Source organism: Parambassis ranga, chromosome 13, assembly GCF_900634625.1.
Source record: "Parambassis ranga chromosome 13, fParRan2.1, whole genome shotgun sequence".
NCBI classification, from domain to species: Eukaryota; Metazoa; Chordata; class Actinopteri; family Ambassidae; genus Parambassis; species Parambassis ranga.
In genome coordinates, this window is record NC_041033.1 from 17563746 (window position 1) to 17588426 (window position 24681).

Sequence of the window (24681 nt, forward strand, 5' to 3'; positions counted from 1 at the left end):
TCCCTGGAGTTTTATTTCACCATCTGGGGTTTTGCATCAGTTTTTTTGTGCTGTTGGCAGTGAAGGGAATAATGTACCTCAGACGCTGATTAGCTGGTAGGCAAACATGTACAGTGAGTAAAAATTACTCATTCAGTCCCCATAAGCACTGTGACAGAAACACACAGTTTCATATACAATATAATCATAAATGTTTGTGTGAAATTAAAGTAGATAATGTCACTATGTCTCCATAAAATCAGACATACACAAAAACAAGAAAGACTTTATCAAGTGATGTCTTAGTATTTTATAGTGTATAATTTGTCAGTCATATAACAACAGTTATTGTAAATCCCAGTTGGAAAATCGGGGGGGATCTCAAAGTGTCCCTCAAGAGCCACCATACTTTGCAGGTAGACTACTTCCTGTTTGTGAAGAGCCATGTGAGCTCTTATTTGATTTCAAGATTTCAATGTGGATTCATTGGTTTTGTTTGGAAATACATCAGCCAGCACCAGCATGTGGAATAAAATGTTTTTCCATCTACAGAGAAGCTCTTTATCTCGAGGTAAGAAAATCCACTGATCTGATAGCTGCTGGGACAAAACTGCAGATCCTGTCAGCTGGTTTGAGTCACCATTTAAACTGTCTTATATTAGATGGTGGGAGGTTTGTTCTCTTAATGAGGTTTTACCTGTTAATAGGGAAGTTTGGCTTTTAGATATTTTAATATTTTACGTTTATCTTAGTGAAATGTCACTCAGAGAAAACAAAACAGAAAATCTGCCACACTTGGAGTTTTCATTACGCTTTAAAGTTTTAAAGGAGTTTTTTCACTGTTAGGTGTTCTGGTTGCTCAGATTTATCTTCTCCTGTCTAGTACCACATTGTGTCTATTCAAATATGTGTCTTTTATGGCAGTTGGCTCATGCTCTGGCTCATGGAGCAGCCTGCAGTTGTTCACTTACAGATAGGCCACAGTGAGACCGCTATCATTAGTCTTGAGCCTGAACTGGGAGTGAACCAGCAGTAATGATGGATTCATTGTCTTACTGAGCGGCTTCACAGAATGAGTGTTTTTCATGCTGGGATATTGTGCGGGACAGTGTTTGTGTGTTTGTCTCCTGCTACACTGCCAGCAGTGAGGGATGATGTGCAGTCAGGCTCTCTGCAGGGTGACCACTTCCCCGGGAAATGTTGCTCATTTTCTGCATTGCATATGAATGTGAGCCGGGACAATTGGAAGCTGACGATGATTTATGGTCAGCTAGGGACACTGCAGCTGTGAGACAACACAAGAAAATTCAACAGATTCTTATAGTGGCTACAGACTTTAGTGAAATTTAAAGTGCATTCTGTGAATTTCTTTGTTATGTTTGTACTGATGTCCCTGTTTAACTACAAAAGATGTCATTATTAGAATCAGACTCTTTAACTCGTTATTTTTTTTATTAGTGCATGTGAGTGAAGCAGTGTTGTCTTTGTGCAGGTGAAAGATGGGAGGCAAGAAGCTAATTCAGACAATGTGGATCTAGTGCATACATGGACAAGCTGTCATCATGGGTGCACTGGCCACAGTCGTCGTGCACATGCAAGCAAATTTCTGTGTGCATCTCCATGAGCATGTGGCTGAGACCATGTTGACTTTGGGATTGTTGTGCAGTGGAACAGCTTAATGTCCTGCATGCATCACATGAAGTCCAGTTGTCTGAGCTTTAGATATGCCGACACCAGTATTCATATATTTTGAACTGAGCTGGGTGTTAGCTTTGTGCTAAGCTTCCCCTGCTGGCTGTAGTTCCATATTTAAACAATAGATGAACAATTGTCTCATTTGACTTTATAGAAAATGAGTAAGAATATTTCAGGTTGTCACTTTTGCTCACCTTGTCTGCATAGAATAAAAAAGACAAAGGAAGGAAGCTGACTTTTGCTGACATATGTACAAATAATATGCTTCATCAGTTGTAAAGATTTCTGACCATCCATCTATGTGAGTTATGACCTCTCTTTAGAGATGGAGCCGTGGTACCTGTGTGTGTGCCTTCACCTCATTTGTGTGTCTCCTGTGTTGTGCTTTTGGTTTTGCTTGTCGAAGCGTGTAGTGTAGTGACACATCCACTGGGACAGCAGAGATGAGGTTAAAGCATTTCACCATTGAAGGAAGTGCAGCCTGCTTTGGCACTGGTGAAGAATGGGCAGTGACAAGCACGGATACCAGATGGCTGTGAATTTGTAATTACAATCCTCTGGTGCAAAATGCGGCACTGGTGGAATGAAATCTTGTCGCAGCTTCAAACAACCTGCTCACAAAAGTCTTTGTTTACTTGGCAAGTGGTTCAGCGGGCCACCTAATTTCTTTTAGGTACAAGTTTCCTGTCGTTAGAGTCTGCTAGAGTGTTAAAACATTGAGCGAAGGCCATCAGGCTGCAGCTTGTGTTGGTATCTGCCAGTGTCTTTCTAGAATGGTAATTACCAGCCCAATCAAAAACTGAATGAATATGGACAAAGACAGTTGAACAGAATTTAAATAGGATGAGCCTATAATGGCTCCCAAATGGAGAGCAGGGTCTGTGCTTGCCCCACAGGGACTCACCTGTGATTTAGCCTCTTCACTTCTGTATGTGACAGGGTGGCATTGTGGCATCGCCCACCCCCTCCCCTGTGACCCTGAATGCTCCCTCTTCCGTAGGAGGGTGCATAATTGTCTAATTAAATGGAGAGACAACAGCCCCAGCATACCTCATTAAAGACGTTGCTCCATCAGCTCAGACTGCCTTTCCATTTCTGTTAAAAGACGCTCCTCAGCCTGGCAGGAAAGGTCAAAGAAAGTGTACGAGACCATTGTCTATCCTGTCCTGGTGTTTTTCCTGGAATTTGATGACTTATTAAATGATATATATATAAAGGTTATATTTATAACACTTAGTGTTACTAGAAATTAGTGTTTTAATTGTTTTTGTAAACATCAGCTGGGATTATGACTGCATTTTGTCAAACTGCTCTGAATAACAACAGCTAATCTAATCTAAACTCCCAGGCTGCTGTGGCTACTTGGCAGACTTCGTTAGCCAATCTTACTAAAAAACACTACAGTAAGCTAAATTATAGCTAGCTGGCTAACCTAAGCTTGCTCTCGATGTTATGGAAAACACAAACTAGAGAAGCTAACAGGCGTATTTGCTATATACTCCACCAGTTAACACCATCCAGGAATCGTGTATAGCTAAAAGCCATCTGCTGGGCTCTGTCGCTTCATAACATTCAATTTAAATTAATTTAACTGCCAATAAACTGATTCTCTACAATAGTGACAGAACAGAAACACGCTGACTGGCACTCGGTGCTGACTGCAGTGCTGTTAATACCGTCAGGGTCGTCTGTCAGGTCTGCTCCAAATACCACTCTGTCATTTGTGAGCATGTTTTGCTTACTTGTTGAATCTGCTTCATTAATATTTAAACAAATGTGGCAGCACGACTAACAAGAGTGAACAGCATGCACACAACAGCAAAAACTACCATTGTAGTTTGCCAGAATGATGTACAGAGCAGTTCTGCTGAAAATGGTGTTAAATGGTGTGCTGCTGCTCTGCAAATAAACTAAATGCAGTCATATTGTTTTGTATTAATGATGCATGCACCACTGAATCATTTCAATAGATAAATGAGCCGGGTTTGAGCTGCTTACAAATGAGGCTAGTTGAGCAAAAGGTTCCTGTGTGAGTTCACTTGGTGATTGGTATATATAGTACAATAATTAACTTGCAGATTACACTGTCTCAGAGGAATTAATTCAAGGACATTTTTTAAAATTATAGTTTAAGTTATTTTGATGTTGTAGTAATGGTATTCTGCTGCCAGTTTTAAAGACAAACTCATATATCCTCTGTCCAGCTGATGCTTAAATGTAACCTTTCCCGGTTTGATTATTTATGAAGTCTACGAACACATCTCCTCCACGGACATGTATACATCATAAATATTTCAGGGGTAGGATGTCAGGGGTTAACATATGTCCTATCTGAAATGTTAGCCGCCCCTCCGCTGGCTGTTGACAGATCAGCACACCTCTTTGTTTGGGGATATGAGACTCTATTATGGCTGTTGTTTAATCTCCTGGCCTGACATGCAGCGCTGAATATGCACTCACACTGGATCAGCTTGTTCATCCAGGTGTCTCTTGTGTTGGAGAAAATAAAGGGGAACCCACTGTTTTGTCAGTCCTGGATGCAAAGTGGCCTCCGTAACCTGTCATAAATATGAAATATTCAGCCCAACATTCAATCTGCTTGTTGTCAGCACTGCATAGATTTTGTGTCACCGCCTAAAGTGGCTCCTTGAATTTTGCTTTTAGGTCTTCGGGGAGCCCAAATAATCTCGTCGCTCGGAGTGACAGCTTGAGACAGCGGACTGTGTTAACCATGCCGAGTGCTGCTGCTGTATAGAGATGTGGTTGTGGTCACAGACAGTCAGAGAATGGGGGAAAGGAGTGTGGTGTCTCTCACACTGCACCAGCAGTTCATGCGGCGATATTATTAACTGAACCTCAGCTCTACTTCCTACTTAGAAAAGTTAGATTCTGCTGATGCAGCAAATACACAAACTTTCTGCAGAGTTTTCCCATGACAGACTTAATAAGTGACATCCAATAATAACCCTATATAATGCTGCCACTTCTCTATGATTCCTATACTTGTCCAGTAAATGAATTGCGCTCCAGGTAACTAAATCCATAATCCACGTGGTCTTTAATAAGGAACCAGGCTGCACACTAAGTGCCTGAGCTAAGATTTAAGGCTGACTTTGGTGAATAATTTTGTTTGTATTTCCCCCTGATGTTGATGGATGATTAGGGCTTTGCTGCTTTAGGTCATGAATAATTTATTGCAGTGAGAATTTCTTGAGACTTCTGGCAACTATAATGACTCAGGACATTGCTGTGGATAGTGTTATCTAATTAGACATGGAAGCTATGGTCAGAACAGGTGATCCAACAGTAATGATGATCAGCTAAGTGCTGTGCTCATGTTCAGCCACAGCAGAGAGCAGCTAAAGTCAAACAAATGTTAGCTTTGGGAGGGTAAAAGTTACAATTTGTTCTCAGACAAATGCTGCAGTAGCTTTCTCCAGTCGGGGTGCTGTGGGTTCTTTGTCCAACCTTGTATACTTTCTATATGGCACATGGATGTCGGTGTTAGCTTAAGGATCATCCAACAACCAGCCTGCATGAGGATCTACATGCTGAGAGGAAACAGAAGTTCAGCCAGAAGTCTTTGTTAGGCTAAAAGTAAATCTCCTCTGTTCATCCTGCACTCCATTGGCTGCTTACCAGACTGTGGAAAGTTGTATTTCACAAGACAACAGGGTGGTTAGTATGCAGTAGGAAGATGCATCTGCAAAACAATACATCGATGGCTTTGACATAACATCACAGCTGTTACAATTTACATGATCAATTAATTGAACAGACAACACAAAATGATGTTTAATGGAATGTTTCCATCATGTCACATGTGAGAATTTCTTCTTTTCTTCTTCTTTCTTTATAGACAAATAATTCTAATAAATAACATGCATTTATATATCGTAACAGTAGAATTGATGCCTCAGACTTCCATACAGCCTTCATTCTGCTGCATCTGAGCAGAATGCAGATAGATGCATAGAGGCCAATAGAGGGAGCCCAATAGCTATTTGTCCTGCAGAGTAGAAGGGGCACGTGGGCTCCTCTGCAGTTTGTTTACATGCAAAACAGATTAATGAATTAATAAAGGCTAAATTAACGAAGACGTCTCCAAGTTAGATGCGGATAGAAGGTCACAGATGTTTAACTTTTTAAAGGAGGATTCACGTGCCTCAGTCTGGCACACTAACTAGAGTCTGGGTGCTGGATTTTGCATAGAAAGAACTAAAAAAAAAGAATCAGGTGAGGAGCTTTGAAATGTGGAGTCAGTCCCAGCAGATGGGCGATGAGAGAGCCGTGTGCAGTCCAACACAGCTGTGATCTGTCACTTTTTCAAGGTGTTTCAGGTTCCAGAGGTTTTCAGGCAGCAATAGGAAGCTGTCAGCTGGTTTCCCCCAGAAAAAAAGAGACCATGTGTCTCAGGGGGGCAGCGGCGGCAGCAGGCTTTTCTATTACTACAGTGTTCACAGCCTTTGCAGCAGTGGTTATCCCACAATGGCGTCATGCTCTGCTGGTGTCCCAGACTCCAGTACACAATAGTCATAAGGTGGCTCTTTACACATCCGCCGAAGATTAATGAGATTAGGGCGACATTGTGACAGATGAGTGGGAGATAATGATATTTTATCTGTATTGTGGGAAACAGGATTGTAAAGCTAAAGTAGCTGAGATGTACGTTTTACTGATATTGCAGTGAAATGTTAAAGCAAACAGTGCTCCTAATACAAAAATATTAGTTTTGTAGTGATTTGATCCACCTGGCTGGGGATGATTGATGGACTTCATACTTTTCATTAAGTCAAGGATTTGTATTTCTCTTGTAATGAGTCGCTGTGTTCAGCTCAGCTTTCAGGCCATAGAGGTCTGCTTTTAAAAACTCCCAACAGCCCAGTCGCTTCAGCTTGAAGGGCTCAGGAATATTACTGCAATAAATATTTAATGAAAGAGGAAGTTCTATCGATTCATTACACTGTCAGTAATATGTGTATGTGTTCATTAGGTTGCTGCCTCTGTGTTTAATATTCTTTGTTTACAGTGTTGGGTCACATATGGGGAAACACATGAATATGGAGCAGGTAGCCTCCCGCTCGTCTCTGAGCTTTGCACAGATGCTCATCCCGTATTCTGCTCGCACACATACTGTACATACACAGGCTGAGCTCAGGTGCACACACACACACTCATTCCTTCTAATCAAAACAATTACAGCAGGTTCAGTGACATCCATATATTTTCATCATCAACAGAAAGATTTCACTGTTATCTTTTATTACTTCCTGGTAAAATAAAGCCTCATTGTCCTTGTTGTTTAGCAGCCAGGCTACAGTCCCAGACATCACCTCCTGACTCATACAAAGGCAGCATGAAGAAGGTGATGAACACAGGGGAGAGGTGTGTGTGTGTCTCTGTGTGTGCTCTTCTGCATCCCTGAGTGTCTGTATATTTGTGTGTACAGCTGTGGCTTGAAAGAAAAAAAAATGAGGGGAGTCTGTACCAGGAGAGGCGTTCAGGCTCTGCCCCACAGCGTTTGGCACAAAGGGCCTACTCTTATTATGCATGCTGGCGGTATCTGTGGGAGATAAGGGTTGGTCCTGGGAGATAAGGTCAGGTCCTGCTAATGAAACACATGCTAAAGGTTTGCACGGAAACCTCCCCTCTCAACTTCTCATTTTTATTGTGAGGCATTTCATCCCCTCCCTCATATTACTTTATTATTATCAGCCTGCTCTCCTTCCTTTGCATTTATATGAACAGACTGAGTGGCACCGTTTCATCACATCAGATCATTCACCTGCAACCGCAACCTTCAACATTTGCATGAATGACAGTTAAAATGATCCAAGGACGAATAAAAGTGATTCTAAGTTAATTAGGGCTGATTTTCTGAAGTACAGCGGCGGTGCCAGGAAGGTACCCTGCTGCAGCTTCTTTGTTTATATCCCTGTAGTGTGAGTGTAGCTGGGAGGCATGGCAAGCTGAATTCACTCAGGTGATGGGTTTAGTGTGAGCGGATGCAGAGGGGGAGCTCTCTCCTCCCCGCTGACTCTCTCAGTCAGCTCTGGCATAAAGGCAGCTCTGCTCCGTACCAGACGACAGCATGACAGCTGTTTCCTATGACTAGGGGAAAAACACATTGATTCACTTCCTCAGCTGGCCTCATTTGGGAAGAGATGGAGTGTGGCCAAAATACTCTCTGCACTGGCGCCGAGACGTGGACAGTAGAAAAAGGTCATCGGCGCAGAGGAGGATGGAGGAGAAGTGCAGCTTTCAGTGACACTACCAATATTTCAGCTCTAAATGCATTTTAACCTTTTACCGTTGTGTGAGATGAAGCTCGGTGCTTTTTTGTCTTCTGCAGGGCAACAAAAACTGCATATTCTGAAAAGACTGGACCTTTGATAGACCTTTTTAAAACTATTCCACTGTAGTAGCACTCTTGTGCTATTTTTGCATTGAGCAATTTGTGTGTGGACATAAACATTGGAGGCTTTTTGCACTTCGACAGTTACTTTTAATATGTATAAGGATGCGTTATTAAATAGAGTAAAGACATCTGTCACATAATGTATGATGCAAATTTGCTGCTTAACAAGCAACCATAGACTTACACTAACATTACTAACTCGTGGTCAGCTATAGCTCACAAAGTAGGCTACAAAGGTCATGCTGCCACATGTATTTATTTTATAATCCACTATCAAATATCACATGCAAGAGAGGCTCCTCACCTGTTCAAAAACATGTGGGAAAGGGGTGGACAGCTTGAAATAAAATGGATCATGTTCATTTTGTGCAGAAGTGCATGTGAGAAGGCACTTTGTATTCAGCTATTTATTTGATATATAGTAATTTTATGACCAAAGCTCCAAAATATTCATATTTTTAATACAATTATTAATGTATTTTTTCTATTCTGTTTAGCAGTCCTGTAAACTTTTCGAATGTTCCTACTGCCTTTGTAAGATAGAACTGCACTTGATGAGCAACAAACACATAAGGCAATCAACTTCATTAGACTTCATTTCTATGTTGTTGTTTGGAAGCATTAAAAAAAAAATCATAAGAGCGAGTGGAACCAGCAGCCTCATCAGCACCGAGTGTTTCAGGCAGTAATGGTCCGTCCTTGCATCGAGACATTAGCATCTATCCTGCTCTCTAGGGTATTGATTCATCAAGTGAAATCACATGCTGACAGCTACCTTTCTTGTGTAAGTGCTGTGAAGGCTCTTGAAAACCCTGAGTACTGTACAACAGTCCAATATCTGAATGCAGTCTCACAGTTCATACAGGTTGTGCAGTAATAGGTACAGCAGATGTTTTATTTTCGGTCAGGAAACGTACACTGGAAACATAATGGAGGATTTCCAGCACAACAACAAACAGACAAATAATTCCAAAAGTCAGATGAGTATATTAATCAAAAGGAAAGCTTGTATCATGTCATACAGTTAAAATCACATGCAGCATACAAAGATCTCTGTTGCACAATCAATAGTCCTCCCATGCTGCTTCAAACATTGATCCTCCCCTTTGAGATTTAATTAGTTCCTGAATATGCTCGGTGTAACATGAATATTGTGGTATAGCTATTGAGCAGCAGGATGATCTATACAGGCGTTGTCCAGGGATCAATTATGAATGTTGTAATTTGCCATCGATGTAATTGATGCATTTGTCCAATTATACTGGAGACAGTCGTCAGCCCTTTTTACTCTGCAGCTCAATGAGCAGCCCATCAGCAGAGCGTCCTCTGGAGGCACCATGAGGCCGAGGGGACTCACCTCATCTTTATGTGGAAGGACCATGCTCTTCATTTGACAAATATTTACTGTTTGGTTGTTTTGTATTTTTAATATTTTCACAAATTGATTTTGTAAATAGTCGAGACTGTGGAGACTGACAGTTAGTGCATCATGCTCAATTAACTAATGTTAACCAAGCAGGCACATGGACAGGATATTTATGCTTATGTTAGCTAACGTTGCTAACACGAAGGGTTAAACTTCTGCTGTAATGGAGCTGGTTTATGTTCTATTTGACCCGAAGTCAAGCCCTTCACTGTGTCGAGCCACTGAGAACATAGATCAAGTGAGCGGGCAGGTCGTTGTCTCATAGCTGTTTATTCATACATGGAAGTCCCCGCCTGCTGGCCATCAGAATAAATGCAGGTTTATGGTCATCCTGCTTTTCACTTACCTTCTGTGTTTATAGTATGCTAATGTCTGCAAGCTAAAGTCACTATTACTGTGGATAGGATGCTTTCATGAGTGACAGACTACACCAGGTTAGATTAATTCTGCAGAGGACTTTTAAATACAAGGTTCAACAACATCTGTGTATTCAGTAATTTTGAAACTGTTTTACTAGAAATTGTGTGATACACAGAAAATGTGATTTGTTTTACTGATACTTTTCTAAAACAGGCTTTCTGTTGAGTTTCAACATGATGAGATGATGAGTCTTTCTGCTCTTTATGACCACACACTGGTGTGTATTCTGTGCAGCTCATCTGAAGCTAACTCATCTGATGTTTCATCGGCCTCTGTCACTCAGCAGTAACTCTTCACACACCGCACAAACAAAGGAGTCTTTTAATTAACTGAATCAATAAAAAAGCTTTTTACTTCAGAGCAGCAACAGTGTTTCACTAATTAATAATGTTTCTAATGTCAGCAACAACAACAACATGAAAAATATAACAACTACTCAAATATTAACATTATTAATATTCCAATTCATTTAAACTGTTACTACCAGAGGAATGTAAAATTTAAATTTACTGGTTTAATTACATGTGCGGTGCTCTCTGAGTGAACCAGCTTACTGCTCTCCCACAGCTAATTAAATCACACTGGTGGGGAAACAATGCAAAATTACAAACAAATTGAACCGAAAGAAGAAGAAGTGTGCAAACACATTTCAGGTTCCTTCATTATCTGCTGACTGGTCAGGCCCATCACGTGAATACATGCAGATTAATGCAAACAAAACTTTATTTATGTGAATTTCATTTTTAGATAGCGAGAGAGAATAAATTAGAATGAGAATTTTCCTAAACTGAATTTAATTAGCTCGCACTGTTAGGAAACTTCTCAGCTCTCCTGTTAAACATCTTGCCTAACAACTGGCTGCGTGATCTAATTAGTTCATTTTTCTGTGAACATTATATTTTCTTTGATAAAGCACATCTGTCTGTCTCATACGGACAGCTGCTCGCTGCACAATAATAACATACAGCTGCACCTTCATCACTGCACCCTTAAAGAGCTTTTCTGTTGCCCCTGTTAATGTTTCCTCCCTGTTGTTGCAGGGTTTGGACTGATGTTTACTTTTGTAGCACTCATTGGTTGATATGTGTTTTTTTTCTTTTTCATCAAAGTTTTCAAGGCTTCTGTTTGTCAGCACCTGTTCAGAGTAAAGGAGATTGACACCTGTATCTACCCGGCCTTTCTGCAGTGGGCAGAAGAGGTGATGTTTTTTTTATTAAGCGGCTCCTTCTGTAGATGGAAGTTTGAGTAGAAAGAAACAACTCAGATATCACTGTGCCTCTATGCTGCATGTGGATCTGGGTCTGGTGTTTTAAACTCAGAAGCTCTAATAATGAATGCAGTCAGACTAAAGTTCATTCATGTTCGAAAGAAACAATGATATGTCCATTTATTTTTTACTCAAAAGAACACTTTTAACTGTAACTGTTTCCTTCTAAGATGATGCAGGTGAAGAAGACCTCTGATTTTAATGTTCAGGACAGGATGGGGAAAAATGACAGACTTATTGATCTCTGCATGTTTCTTTGTGTTTGTTTGGATTATCTTAAATTAGTTGTGGTCAGCTAAATGTTTGTCTGCAGTAATGCAGTCAGATTTATCAGAAACTCTGAGCTTACTGTATGTTGTTGATGTCCTCAGCTGTGTTTTGGACCCAGTAAACCTTTACTGACAGACATCATCACAGATGATCTTCAGGAAAGCATGATAAGCAGCATTTGAACTGAGGCAGGTGGAGTTTGTGTCCATGATGGCAGAGGGGTGGACGTTTGACCTCTGTGTTCACATACTTCGCTGCACCGGTCAGGATTTTGCAGCATGTCACAGTTACAGTCTTGTTTTTTGCTCATGTTGCCAGACCACCATCAATCAGACCTTATAGTCATCAGGTATAGAATGAGATAATCAAAGTGGTGTTACTGTACTTATCTGCTTCCAGCCTACGACTTCCTTCGACTTCCTTGCATTCATCACGTCAGAGATTTCAGAGAGACTCCACAACTGTTGTAATTTCAGCCGCTGAGAAGCCCTTAAGCCTCCACTCTTGTTGAGTTGCACTCTAAGCTGTAGATTGCTGCCTGTTGTGGTGAGTGTTTCACAGGCTGGCGTCCACACAAAACCCCCAACAGAGACTTTGATGTTCGGCTCGACGGATCAAAGATGTCGGAGCACGGACCTGCCAGGTGCGCTGCTCTTTTATCTCACTTACTTATCTGTCTGCTGCTTCCTATTTTCTGCACACGGACAGACACAATGTGTTGCTTTCATGCATGCTCCATAATCACACCTACTCGATTACAGTCCCAGAGTGCACTGAAAGGATCCAACAGGGGGCTGCAAACAAGCACAGCAGCGTTATTTCCACAGTTTCATTGTATTAAGCTTCCTGTCATTCAGTCTGAGAAACATCTTAAAAGGGGGCAATGTTTAAGAAAATACATCACAGAATGCATAGAAATAACAGCTATAGCATCTATATGTATTGTATCTATATAAATAGGGATTCACTGCCAATGCTGCCAGACACAGATTATATTCTAATCCACATTTAGCATAGATATTTTAGCTGCTGCTATCATGGAAGTCATCCAACAACCAACCTGTGTGATGATCTTCTGGATAAGCTACTCCATCTTGCCTCCAGTCCTCATTGTCAGACTAAAAAAAGAATAATCCCACTCTCCAGTGTCTGCTCCTATAAACTGGACTACATCCAGTTCCAGCAGACTGCTTGGTGGGAGTTTGGAGACTGCTGCATTTTGTTTAGATCAGCAACACACTTTTGTATTCAGCTACATTAGACAAGCCCACTTCACTGTGTGAACGCAGTGATGACACTGAGTTGACAGCATGTCAATTCATAACACATGAATTTAGAACATTTTACAAGGAAATTTGCTGCCTGCGTGAGGTCACCATTTTTGGCTCCACACCCCCGTAAACACAAAGCAATGCTTTGTGAAATACGCAGTGAAATACGCTCATTTTTTTTAGTTTTTTTCATTTTTCGTTCGTTTTCGCAAACTGAACAACCTAAAGTTACATTTTCCTGGTCAGGACGTGCTGGAGGTTTGCGATGTGCTGTCATGTTAATAATCATCTTAATATGTACATTTTGTGGTATTGAAGACACAGAACCTGAGTCCTCCTCATATGACCAATGTGGTTAACTTTTGTTTTTAATCGTGGTTGGATTTGGCATAAAAAACGTTCATGTTGTGCAGTCGCCACATCGGGCTTCCTTTGGAACGAGTCCCCGCCGCCATGAAAGCTTGATCTCATGTTATGTTGTTTTCTTGTTTAAGTAATTGTCCCGTCTAATTCGTCCACACTGATTTAATCCACCTTTAAGTCTGTAAACACATAGTATATGTGTAATTATAGCCCAACATGTTACGATGAAAAGAGCTTCAAGAAACAACAACGAGGCGCTACACCTTTTTCCCCCCCCACAGACCTGCTCCTTAAAGGTTGTGTCTTAATCCTCAGACACAAAAAGAACGGACTGGAAACTCATAAATGTTTGAAAGCCTGTCACTGCCTTTGATTGCTTTACTCTCTCTGCAGCAGCTTTTGTAAATGTTACACTTACAGCCTGAATCCCTTCTGACTGTCCAGAAAAATATACGTCAAGTTCACTCTCAGTTTCATCACCAGGATTATCTACGTGTTTGGCATTTTTAACTCGTTGCTGCACGCCGCTGCCTCTGATGCTCCCATTAACCTGACAATAAAAACGCGACCACTCCCTCTTTTCCCTGTTTGCTTTTCAAACACAGGATCTCCCAGAGGACACCTCTAAGTGCCTCCACAGAGAGATTCCACATTATTGATTACAAATGAGATAATAAAAGCCAACATCATTTCACAGGCTCTGGGGTAAAGATAACATGTCTCCATTTACATACCATGTTGTAATTTATCCTTTTGTATATACGTGTCTGCGGCATCCTCTCCTTCCTACACATGACTTATGGATCACCTATAGATGGATCCCCAGTTCCTGCAGCTTGGATCATTGATGCTTTGATCTCAATGTAAGCATATGACGTTCTCATGCATAATCAGAGTATTGATTTATGTTTTTTTTTTTTACCCCCTCCTCATCCTGGAGAATTGATCGGGACACTAATTGTGCCCTTTTCTCTCTCGTCCTGGAATCATTTCTCCTTTCCCAAACTGCAAGTCTTGGGAAAGGACTCACAAATTAACAGGCAAAAGAGGCCTTTAAATGGCAATTAACATCACACTTCTCAGTTTAAGTGTGCCTAGCTGGAGTTGTTGCTATTGTAATTGGATAAGTAAACATTAGTGGATTTTGCATTTTCTCCAAGAAAAATGAAGAGGGCTGCGTGCAGCTAAGTGCACCATCGATATTTTTGAAGCCTCCGTGCTTTGTTGCAGTATCTTCCATGGGCTGGAGTGGCCAGGTAATCCTGTTGGAGCAAGAAGTAGTTATCGTTGTGGGGAAAATCTTGAGCTAATCCATTTTCTGGACCACAGCAGGCTGCTCAACCATGCACACAATACAACAAACAAACAGAATAATGAATGTGCTTCAGTCCTGGGAAAAATCTTTACTGAGTGTTAGTGCACAGAGGTTTGAGAGCTCACAGTAGGGAGGATGACATGATGAGAGAGTGGAGGATTGTCCGCGTTATATATTTGGAAAAGTGTCAATAACTAAAAGTTTATGTTTCAGTTATCAGAGGCTGACAAAAGAGATGTGATGGTAACAGACAAGTGATAACTCTAGCAAGAGAACAAAATCTGAAGTGGAAATGAAGGAAAGACATCACCTTTTACTTACTTTTACTTTAACAGAACATAAGATCGTATTACCTGATGTCATCTAGACATGGAACTGATGAAAGCCACAAGATTCGGACTTCAGATGGAGGTGGATGGGAGACAGTGGACGGATCTATCCATTGACATTCACTCAAAGATGCGAGGTTCGAGTCCCCTGGCACCCCGAGCTTTTTCGTTTTCGCTTGTTCTTAAGTTTTCATTTTAACTTTCTTTTTTAATTGCAGCTGGATTGGCATTAAAACTACTGGTTATGGTTAGGCTGGAAATACAGGGTGAGGGGTTAAGGAAAGATCATCTATAAACACATGGGTTTATAACATGAAGCACATTTTACGAGGACCATGATCATGTACAGATGCAGTCAGAGAAAATGTTTTCCTGGTGAGGACGGCTGTTGATGTGATGTCCTGGCTGTGATGTATTCTTTGTGGGCTCATGTTATTTTAAAATGAGACAATGATCATCTTTCTTTCAGTCAGAGTTCACACCTCTTGACTCATGGAGAGCAATTAATTGATCTAGAATATTGATTATTGAGTTAAAAATAGTGATTTGTTGGGTGTACTGATCAGGTAATAATGACCATTAAGTATGCAGCAATGTTGTAAAGTGAGTTCATGGAGTTTGTTTACTTTCAGCTTTGTTCTCTATAGCACCTGTTATTGTTGGAGGTGGAGGGCTGTAGTGGGCGATCAGGTGTGAAAGTACAGTAATTGTAAATATTCTGTGTGGCTCACAGGTCAGATAGTTTGGGAGGATTTCCGAAAAGACTATTGTTTAGAGGCCCTAGCCCTGGACACAAAGCCACATTGATTTGAAGTAGTACTCCACTCTCCTTTACTGAAAGTTTTTGGTCTCTGTGAACCCCTGAATGGGTATTCAATGTGTCTGTAGCTACTTCTGAGGCTTTCTTTGTGCCGAGGCTGAAAATGATGCAGGTAAGAGACGTGAAATTGCTGTAAACGAAACTAAAAGCTGTTAAAAAGATTCCCAGCAGTGATGGGAACTAAAGTTAAATCTTAATTTGCCGTGGTTTTGTCAAAATGGGCAATCTAAGGACACATTGTTATATGATCGACTGTAAAAAAAAAAAAATAAAAATATTGATTGTAGCTGCATTATGTTCGGGAACCAGAGACTCTTTCACAGTTTTAGCGTGGCTTGATTGTAATTGTCACTGTAGGCACAGTGAGGCTGTTTTTGCTATCCTTCAGGGATTCAAATACTGATAATCACTGCACAACTACGCTCGGCTGCGGCGGTGACAGGTCTAAAGCAAATGTAAGCAGTACTGACAAAGATTGATAGCTGCCTTCTGTGTAAGAAATCTCAATAATACTAAAAAGGACAGGAAAATGAGGTTTGTTGTGAACCATTTGTTCCTGGGGACAGGCTGGCTGTTGTGTCCCATCGCTGCCCATGAGGCCCCTTCGCCTTGAACAAACAGCTCCAGAGCTCATTTCAGCACAGCAGAGAGTGATGGAGAGGGGCCTGTCTGTATTTTGTCAGGCCTTTGATGGAGTCATTGACTGTGAGAGGTATCAGGGATGAGGAGCGTGGATCCGGAGGAGCTCAGATGAGGAGAGGGCAGAACAAAGAAGACCCTTCCTTGCCAGAGGTGCACAATAACTCACCTCTGTCACCGCTTTGATCACAGCCTCAAAAGTCTCTCATAGCAAGAAGCATAATGATGCAAACATAGCTGATCCTCTTTACCTGCATACCTGCATAATAACACAGATGCTATGGTACACAGCCTTGAATGTTTACAGCAGGAAGTGGATCTAATGTGTGTGCCCAGGTATCCACGGTAACAAATCCCAGTCCGGGGATCTTTCTAAGCCAGGGTCATGCAGAGGGATTGAGAGTCACACTCTTGAAAAGGGCAAATCAGACTCTGCTCATGACTCAAAGAGGTGATGTCATGAATAAAGAGAGAAGTTTGCAGTTTGGATCTTCAGGTTTTTCTTGATTTATGAATATTAGTCTGACGTGAAATGGTGTTTGCATTTTCTGTAACCATGATACTTCAGGAAGTGTGGCTGCCACTCTGACCTCATGTCAGAGGTCATGTTTCTTTTAAACAAAATGAATATTGCTGGATAACTGGGTTAGAATTGGACTTTTAAAGGTCAGTGTGACCTTGAAAACACACCTGGTAAACAGACATGTACTTGGACCTGCAGTCAATCTTATGTGTGCCATTTGGTTTTGTGTAAACACTCCGGTGCTTCAGATTCAGGTGCCCGCATTTCAGATGTGGGTTTGTTTGTTTGAAGTGTAGTACTCAGCAGATAAGCTCAAAGTACTGTTGTAAATTACTTCTGCTAGATGGATTATTATTTATTTTTTCTCCACATGCTGGTTCGGTGGTTTATTATCTAAATTGCACTGAAGAAATTGTCTCTTTTTCACAACCCTCTCCTCATAGATCTGACCTTTGGAGACGGTGTTTTGTCAGCATCCGATATTTTGTTTACAGACTTGGGAAGATAAAATGAATTTTTATTGTCCTAGTTAGAAGTAGACGCCGGCAGAGCTTTGAGCGTATTGACTGCATAAACTTTGTTTTTTCAAAGTAATGTTGAGAGAGATTCATGGGGAGCAATCATTGCCATAACAATAAATTTCCAGTTTTAGGAGCGAACTGCACAATCCACCAGAGCTTTGCTTTATCTCGACAGATTCAGTTTTAGGATTAATAGCCCCTTGTCCTCAATACATCAGCAAAATGCAGGATTTAAGCTGCTCAGAGAGCCACAAACATGCCATATGATAAGAACTTCAAATGGAAATGTAACTCATTTAGCTTGAATAAACTGCCTATTTTAATGCCTCATAAAACTGCCATTTGACCCAAGATTAAAAACTTCTGCCGAAGTTTAGAGCGGCTTATTACAACTAAAGAATGAAAACGTCTTCTAAACTGATGACTTCTCTGGAATTACAACATTTAAAGCTCACCAAACACTGACATTAAAATATGTAAATATAATCTACAGCTGGTTGATTCATCTAAGTGACAATTATTTTTAAAATTATAACCTAGTATGGAGACAATTACAGAAACAATCATCCATAGAACTAACTACCATGCAGATGTAGTAATTGTAAACAGATGTCACAGACACAGAAACAGACATAAGTGAAGGTTGAAAACTTTTTCTCAGAGCATGCTTAGAGGACGAGCTGGCAAACATCTGTCAGTGTGAGCAGACTTATCTTGGCTGAGTATTTCATCAGTGTGTTTGGCAGAAATATTAGGCTTTGATTTGAATTTAAAATGTGTGCAAATCTGTCAGTAAGCCTGCGTATTTGTGTGAGGCTGCTATTTGTTTGTGATGAGCAGTCATCAGACGGCATGTGTGGAATAAAAAAGTACATTTTACGGGTTTATATCACACCGTATTTTCACATATTGGACGGATGGTCAGTGTCATATTTCAGCCAGTCCCTGAAAACAGAACAGCACATTCTGTCGGCCACATCTCTACTAGATTATGATGGCGACAGCTCTACGGGGCTGCTATCCTTTGTAAAATGTGTTTAATGTTATTAATTCATGTGCTTTGAGATACCTAACCTCTTACCCTGTTCTTAACGCCTAACCTTAGCCAATATTTTTTTATAATGCCAACTCCAACCACAGGGTGGCATGGTGGTGCGGTGGTTCCCAGTTCGATTCTGACTTGGGCCTTTCTGTGTGGAGTTTGCACATTCTCCCTGTGCCTACTCCGGGTGCTCCGGCTTCTAAAGATTCTAAAGACGTGCTTGTTAGGTCAATGGGTGACTCTAAATGGCCCGTAGGTGTGAGTGTGTGTGGTTGTTTGTCTTTATGTTCTCCTGGGATGGACTGGCGACCTGTCCAGGGTGTACCCTGCCTCTCACCCTGAAGCGGGTTAATGGATGATGGATGGATCCAACTACAATTAAAAACACAATTAAAACTTTAACTGCGAATGAAAACAAAAGTTAACACCAGGTAAAAGCAAAACAACTTGTGGTGTTAGGGGACTTAAACCTCAGACTCCTGCCTCCACCACATAGTACCTCCACCATCCCCAACCATTTTCAGTGACATCAAAGGTTGCTGAGAGATGAGACAGCGCTTGTTATATGTATAATAAACACCACAGTTTAGGTCTCAGTTACTGTAGTAACTGTAGTAACTCCTACCCTCTAAAGTTCTACCTTTGGACTGACACAGATCACCATGTATCTGCAGCTGTATCTTTCTATCTGAAATCAGTCACGTCTATAATCACTATTTGATTGAATTACGTCCAGTTAGTTGTGTTAAACTGCACTCCGTGTTTGCCTGAGTCATCAGCTTAATGTCTGTGCTGTTTAGCAGTGTATATATATTTTTGTATTAAAGCCCTGACTGTGCTACAAAGGGCCCGATGTGCCTCTTTATGAACTTGATTATAATGCCTCTGCACACAGCATCACAATGGGAAAGCAATAACAGATAATATACAAATACAGTCAGTTCCAGCTCAGCAGTTAAAGAGCTGGGCTCAGTTTGTTCCAGTTTTCTTCCATTTGTGTTTATTTCTTAGCCTAACACTGTGATGCAGCAATGTCAGTTGTACTATGTGATGCTGTGAGCTGTCCACATCAGTCCACTGCTATTAACCCCAGTTTTGGAGCTCTGGAAGCTTCATGAGAGGAAACTGAAAACTGACCTGCAGCCAGTTTTCATTTGTCACTGACAATTAGAGCAGAATTCCTGGTTCTCAATCCTGGGACCCAGCGAGTGAGTGAGTGAGCAGCAGTTTGTAATCATCCATATCAATTATTAAACATGTGACACAGGTATTTGCATTGCCAGGGTGGCTCCGCTGCTTCGACTAATGGAGCCGCCATCTGGACCCGCTTCACAAGCAGAACCACAGACTTGCAGCTGCAGTCATTTTGTGCTGGAGGAGGCAGGTGGAGCCGAGAGGCAGAGGGGTTAAAGGGACGTCACGGTGCTCCGAGAACAGCAATGTGTTCACAGGTGCTTTCACTCATTTAATAAATCACCATAAATACATTTGAGGAGTCTTGGTAATAACCAAAGATGGATCTGCAGACTAATCAATGCTGTTTATGTTGTCAATTATTATAAATATATTACCAGTGCTCACCTTATTTTTTGGCTGAAGTTCTCTCTGCACTCTTTCCCAAGTTAACCTTTCACACTCCATAAGGTGCTGTAACATTTGGCTCTAGCGTGGCCCATTTTAATGATTTTGAGCTTAATCCATGGGAACGTTGGTCCAACCATTCTCCGACTGGAAAAGGTCACATAAATCCAGCGTTATTGGAAAGGGATCAGGGCTTTAAGAAATATCACTTCCCTTAGTTGCTCTTGTGTTTATTTCTTCTGGCCAAGCTTCTTCTCTGCAGACCTTCGCTGACTCACAGAAGCAGAAGTTTTAGGATCGCATTAATCAAGCTGTCGGGGCGCTTTTGTTGTTCAGTTTCTGCTTTTAGAGATCACCAAAAAAAAAGAACGCAGGGTGTCACATTTACATCCTAATGCAGAAAGAGCTCAGTGTCCGATGACACGGCTGATTTCTTTTTTTCTATTTTAAGATCATAGGGAGGAATATGAGGTGGATTATATTTATGTATTACATTGGTATTTCATCATGTAATAATGTGTATACTGACAGAAAGAGCTTCTATTCTTTGATCAAGAAATCGGTCATGAAATGAATATTTTTCAGAACACCATCTCCTGAACTAAAATAGTTTTTATACAACTTAACTAAAACAGTGTTTAAAGATTGACATTAGCCAGTGAGTGAGTTCCATATGTTCTTTTTTTTGCTAAAATTTTGGCAGAGACATCAGAACAGATGGTTTGTATGACCTTTAAACTGACTGACTCACAGACTGTGACTTTTTGTGGGGCCTCTGAAGATGCTTTTGTGTTGTAACTGTATGCTGGAGTTTCCTCGGTGCAGTCTGCAGCCAGTGGCGGCTGTCCTGCTCACATTTAATATCAGATGAAGGCATTTTACTGTCCCTGCTTCCTCTTACTGCCCCATTCTGCATCTGTGTGATCAATGGGACCCTTGGCTTTGCTCTTATCCTTCTGCCTTCCTCAGTAATCAGCAGTGTGATATGATCAGAGACACACGTCTGTCTTGTCCTCGTCTCATGTCAGGACCAAAGTATTACGTCTGTCATTTGTGACAGTGCTGTGATGGCGGGGCAGAGACGGGGGCTTTGTCCCAGCGTGATATTTATCTTTGAATCCGAGGAGTTAGACCTACAAGCGAACACTCTGTGCACCTCATGCCCTCTGGCTTTTCTAAGGAATGTCTTTCAAATGTAGAGGATGAATGATTTACTGCCTGAGCTCTGTCTGCTTCAGGAGCCAGGCCGCTATTTAATATCAGCTTGTTTTAATATGCAGAGCATTTACTGAGAAAAGAGCCTTAAATAGAGCAGCACCCAGCAACAAAAGCACCAAACAGAAAGCAAACAAACACTGCCACTGAGCAGTAATCATCATTATTGTATGGCGAGCCCTTCAGCCTGACTTCCAATCACTCTCAGAGCCCCTGTAGGCTGGATTACAGGCTGCACACGTCTATAAAAGTGAGCGACGTTCAGCTTTTCTGCAGAAGAAGAGACGGCCGCCTCCCTCAAAAGCAGCCCTTAAAATGCTGTCAATCACAGGGGTGCAGCGTGCGCCGGACTTGGCAGAGCTTCCTCTGACACAGTCACCGGGGAGCGTTTGTCTGCCGTTTGCAGACAGTTCAAGGTTAATTGATGTACATCATAAAATATTGATAAGAAAATGATCGCTTACAGCTCACAGAGATCAGGGTCTCATGGTGTGTATGTGAGCCAAGCGTTCGGTGAATTTGATTAGAAATAACTGCACAACTCCCTCAAGTTAGTCATTTGCACATGTTTGAAAGTGGGGTAATGAAGAAAAACTTTTGTCTTCCCCCCAGAACCACAGTGTAATTATTTGATTTATGAGTGGCCGGAGGAGGGAAGCAGTAGCCCTTCACCTCAGAGGGCTTCTGCCAGGGGTGTGCTAGATGAGTTACCTTCATGTGCTCCGCCCTGTATCACATCATTACAGCAACACCCCGAAGAAACACACAACATTTGTTTGTGTTTGTTTGAATTCATGATTAGTCGCAGGCAGTGAAATCAAATGAAAAACAAATAATTGTCCAGAGGTTTCTTAGTGAAACAAACCAGAACTGGATCCTCAATTTTCACTGCAGGGATTCTTTGTAAACCACAGGACTGTATTAATACAAAAGAGCAGAGAATACAATTAGTCGGCGCACATTGAGAGGCATGGTGATAGCTTTGTGTTTTTGTGCGTGCTGACGTTGTTGGATGGGTAATCTTCTTGTTTCTGTAATCCAGCTTTTGGCGCAGACAGAAGTGCCTCATGGTTCATTCTGGTTCTGACAGTGTCTGAAGCTTTGAGGAGGATTAGCTGATGCTACGAGAAAAAAACGCAGAAGGAGAACAGACACTTCTACACTCATGTGTAAATATAGGTAGAAAAAGATTCTGGTAGAGAGGATGCCGAGTGTATGGAGATACAATTTGTCTTTGTCGTTCTTTAATTAGGCTAAGTGAACGTGTTGCATGTCCAGGGGCATAATTACATACAGAGGTAAAAGGTTGTGGTGCAGTTTGTCAGTGAGATTGGCTCTGTGCCTCCTGTCAGTGACTGACTGCATGCTGTGATCACTTACCGGAATGAAAAAGAAGAGCAGAAAGGAGTCTGAGCAGAACGAAAAGAAGAGGGAAGTCATCTTGCTGTGCAGATGAAATGGTTTGTCCTAAGTGCTGTTTAATGAGATGCTGCCAGTCCTATAAATTAAATAATCGTTGCAGCTAAATTAAGTTTATTAAGCTAATTCTGGGGAGCATATCTTGCTTTATGTGCCTCTCCTCCTAAAGAAAAAAAAAAATCATTGATTTCTAGTAATAGTCATGGTGGTCATGATAAAATCATGTTTTCTACAGCTTATACAGTACAGTACATATAACTGTCCCTGCTTGTGTACTCCATGATAAAAAGATCAGTATTAATTTAATACCTTCACAATTTTTGGGAGGGAAATGAAGTATAAACACACAACATCCTCATCTAGAAAGAAGTACACATGAATAAATGAAGTGGTGCACAGTGCAGGCAGAGGCAGTAAATCAATAAATAAATAGAAGGTGAATTTCAATTCAAACAAAAAGTCAGTGATGTTTAGCATCCTTTTTGGCTCAGATCAGATATGAGAAAACACACTGGAGCCCAAGCAGAAACCCACAGGGCTGAAAATGTATCTGCAGTTCCACAATTGGCCACAAGTCTGTGTCTGACAGGTCCTCTAGGCTTTCACAGATAGGTCTACTTACACTCCACATCTTTGCCAATTGTTGGATTAGGCTGTATTTGACTAATACTAAGTCACTATAACACAATCTAGTATATCTGTCTGTTTGTTTACATAAAAAAGACTTAAGGTGGAATGTTTTGCCTTTAAATACATCATTTTTCAGTTACTGTGGCTTCAACATTGTGGTATTATTCAGACTGTAACACAAACACAGTTCAACCTACATCCAGCTTCATTGTTTGTTAGATTTTCTTCCTGGAGGTTGGTCTTTGTCCTGGCTTTCCTCTGGCTTCAAACAGACACCCTGTGGTTTGTGTTTTCTTCTCTCAGATGCAGCTCAAGGTTGCCCTGGGTTTGTGTTTGCCCTCTGCTTCAGAAGTTCCTACACCACCGACCCTCCTGAACCTCATGCAGCTTTATTGTCACAGCATGAGTGAAGAAAATATTTGGGCGTCTCACAGGTGTTCCTCTTTCTTTTCTTCCTCTCACAGGTCTAATAACTCTGTACGCTTTACTGTAGCTTATCTCAAGAAATGTTTTCTTTAGGGGAACATTTCATTTAAACTGGCTTGTTTACAGTGACAATAGATTAATAGCAAACAGGTGACGAATGAAGCACATTCATTCATCCATCAGTTGGATCTGTTTTGAGCACTGACTGCTCGGATATGACTTGGTAAGGATTAGAGTCGGGGGTTAAAAATAAGCCTGTCATATTTTATGTGGCGCTTTGCCATTTTTGGCTACCATGGTGCAGAGCCCCGCTCCAGACAACTCGGTTGACGTGTGCTCAATGCCACCACAGGTGGGCACCAGCGAAGAACACACTGATCATTTTTAACATTCTGTGGGTGTCACTGCAAGTTATACAATCATTTCAGCACAAGTTTAACACACATCCTTAACTCCATCTCCTCCATGTGTCCGTGTGTGACCAGTCTGAGTTAGACTGCCCTGACTTTTTTTGGAGTTTTTGGAGTTCTGTCTCTTTCTTTGTGGCTGTTTTTCCTACAAGTTGGTGCTTTTATAATGAGGACAATCAGAATGTGTTGTTTCAGGATCCCTCCTCTGAAGAGGGACAGACCATAAAATCTTTCTCTTTCTCCCTGACTCTCCCCATGTCTCCATTTCTTTGCCTTCATGTCTCCTCCTGCCTTTCCCTGTGTTTCAACCCTCTCTGGCCTGACTCCAGATGAGTTAGTGCTCCAGGCACTCAGTCTCAGGTTGTTTGAACTTCACAAAAAAAACAGTAAGTTATTTTTTTCCCACCCAAAAATGTGTGAGAGAACCCAAATATTCTCTTCGATCACACTGTGACAAAGAGCTGCATGAGGGTCTGTGGTGTAGGATCTTCTAAGACAGAGGGCAAACAGCAACCTGGGGCAGCGTCTGACAGCAGAAAATACAAGCCCACAGGGTGCCCATTTGAAGCTGGGGGACTGTGAGGGTGAATACAATTCAGGGATTCTGAAACAAGAAGTTATCTGGTGGAGTCTATACCGAGTGCATCGCAAACACGCTCAGAACTGGCCAGTGCATTAGTCTGTGACCTGTGCATCAGGAAC

The 24681-nt window shown here is 41.4% G+C and overlaps 1 protein-coding gene across 1 annotated transcript in view; it reads left to right on the forward strand.

Moving 5' to 3' along the window:
• Nucleotides 1–442: 442 nt before the first annotated feature.
• The window catches only part of robo1 (roundabout, axon guidance receptor, homolog 1 (Drosophila)), a 273594-nt gene continuing 249355 nt past the window's right edge, over nt 443–24681 (forward strand). The window contains exon 1 of the mRNA XM_028419011.1: nt 443–550. The gene's annotated coding sequence lies outside the window, so the exon portion shown is untranslated. The remainder of the gene's footprint in view (nt 551–24681) is intronic.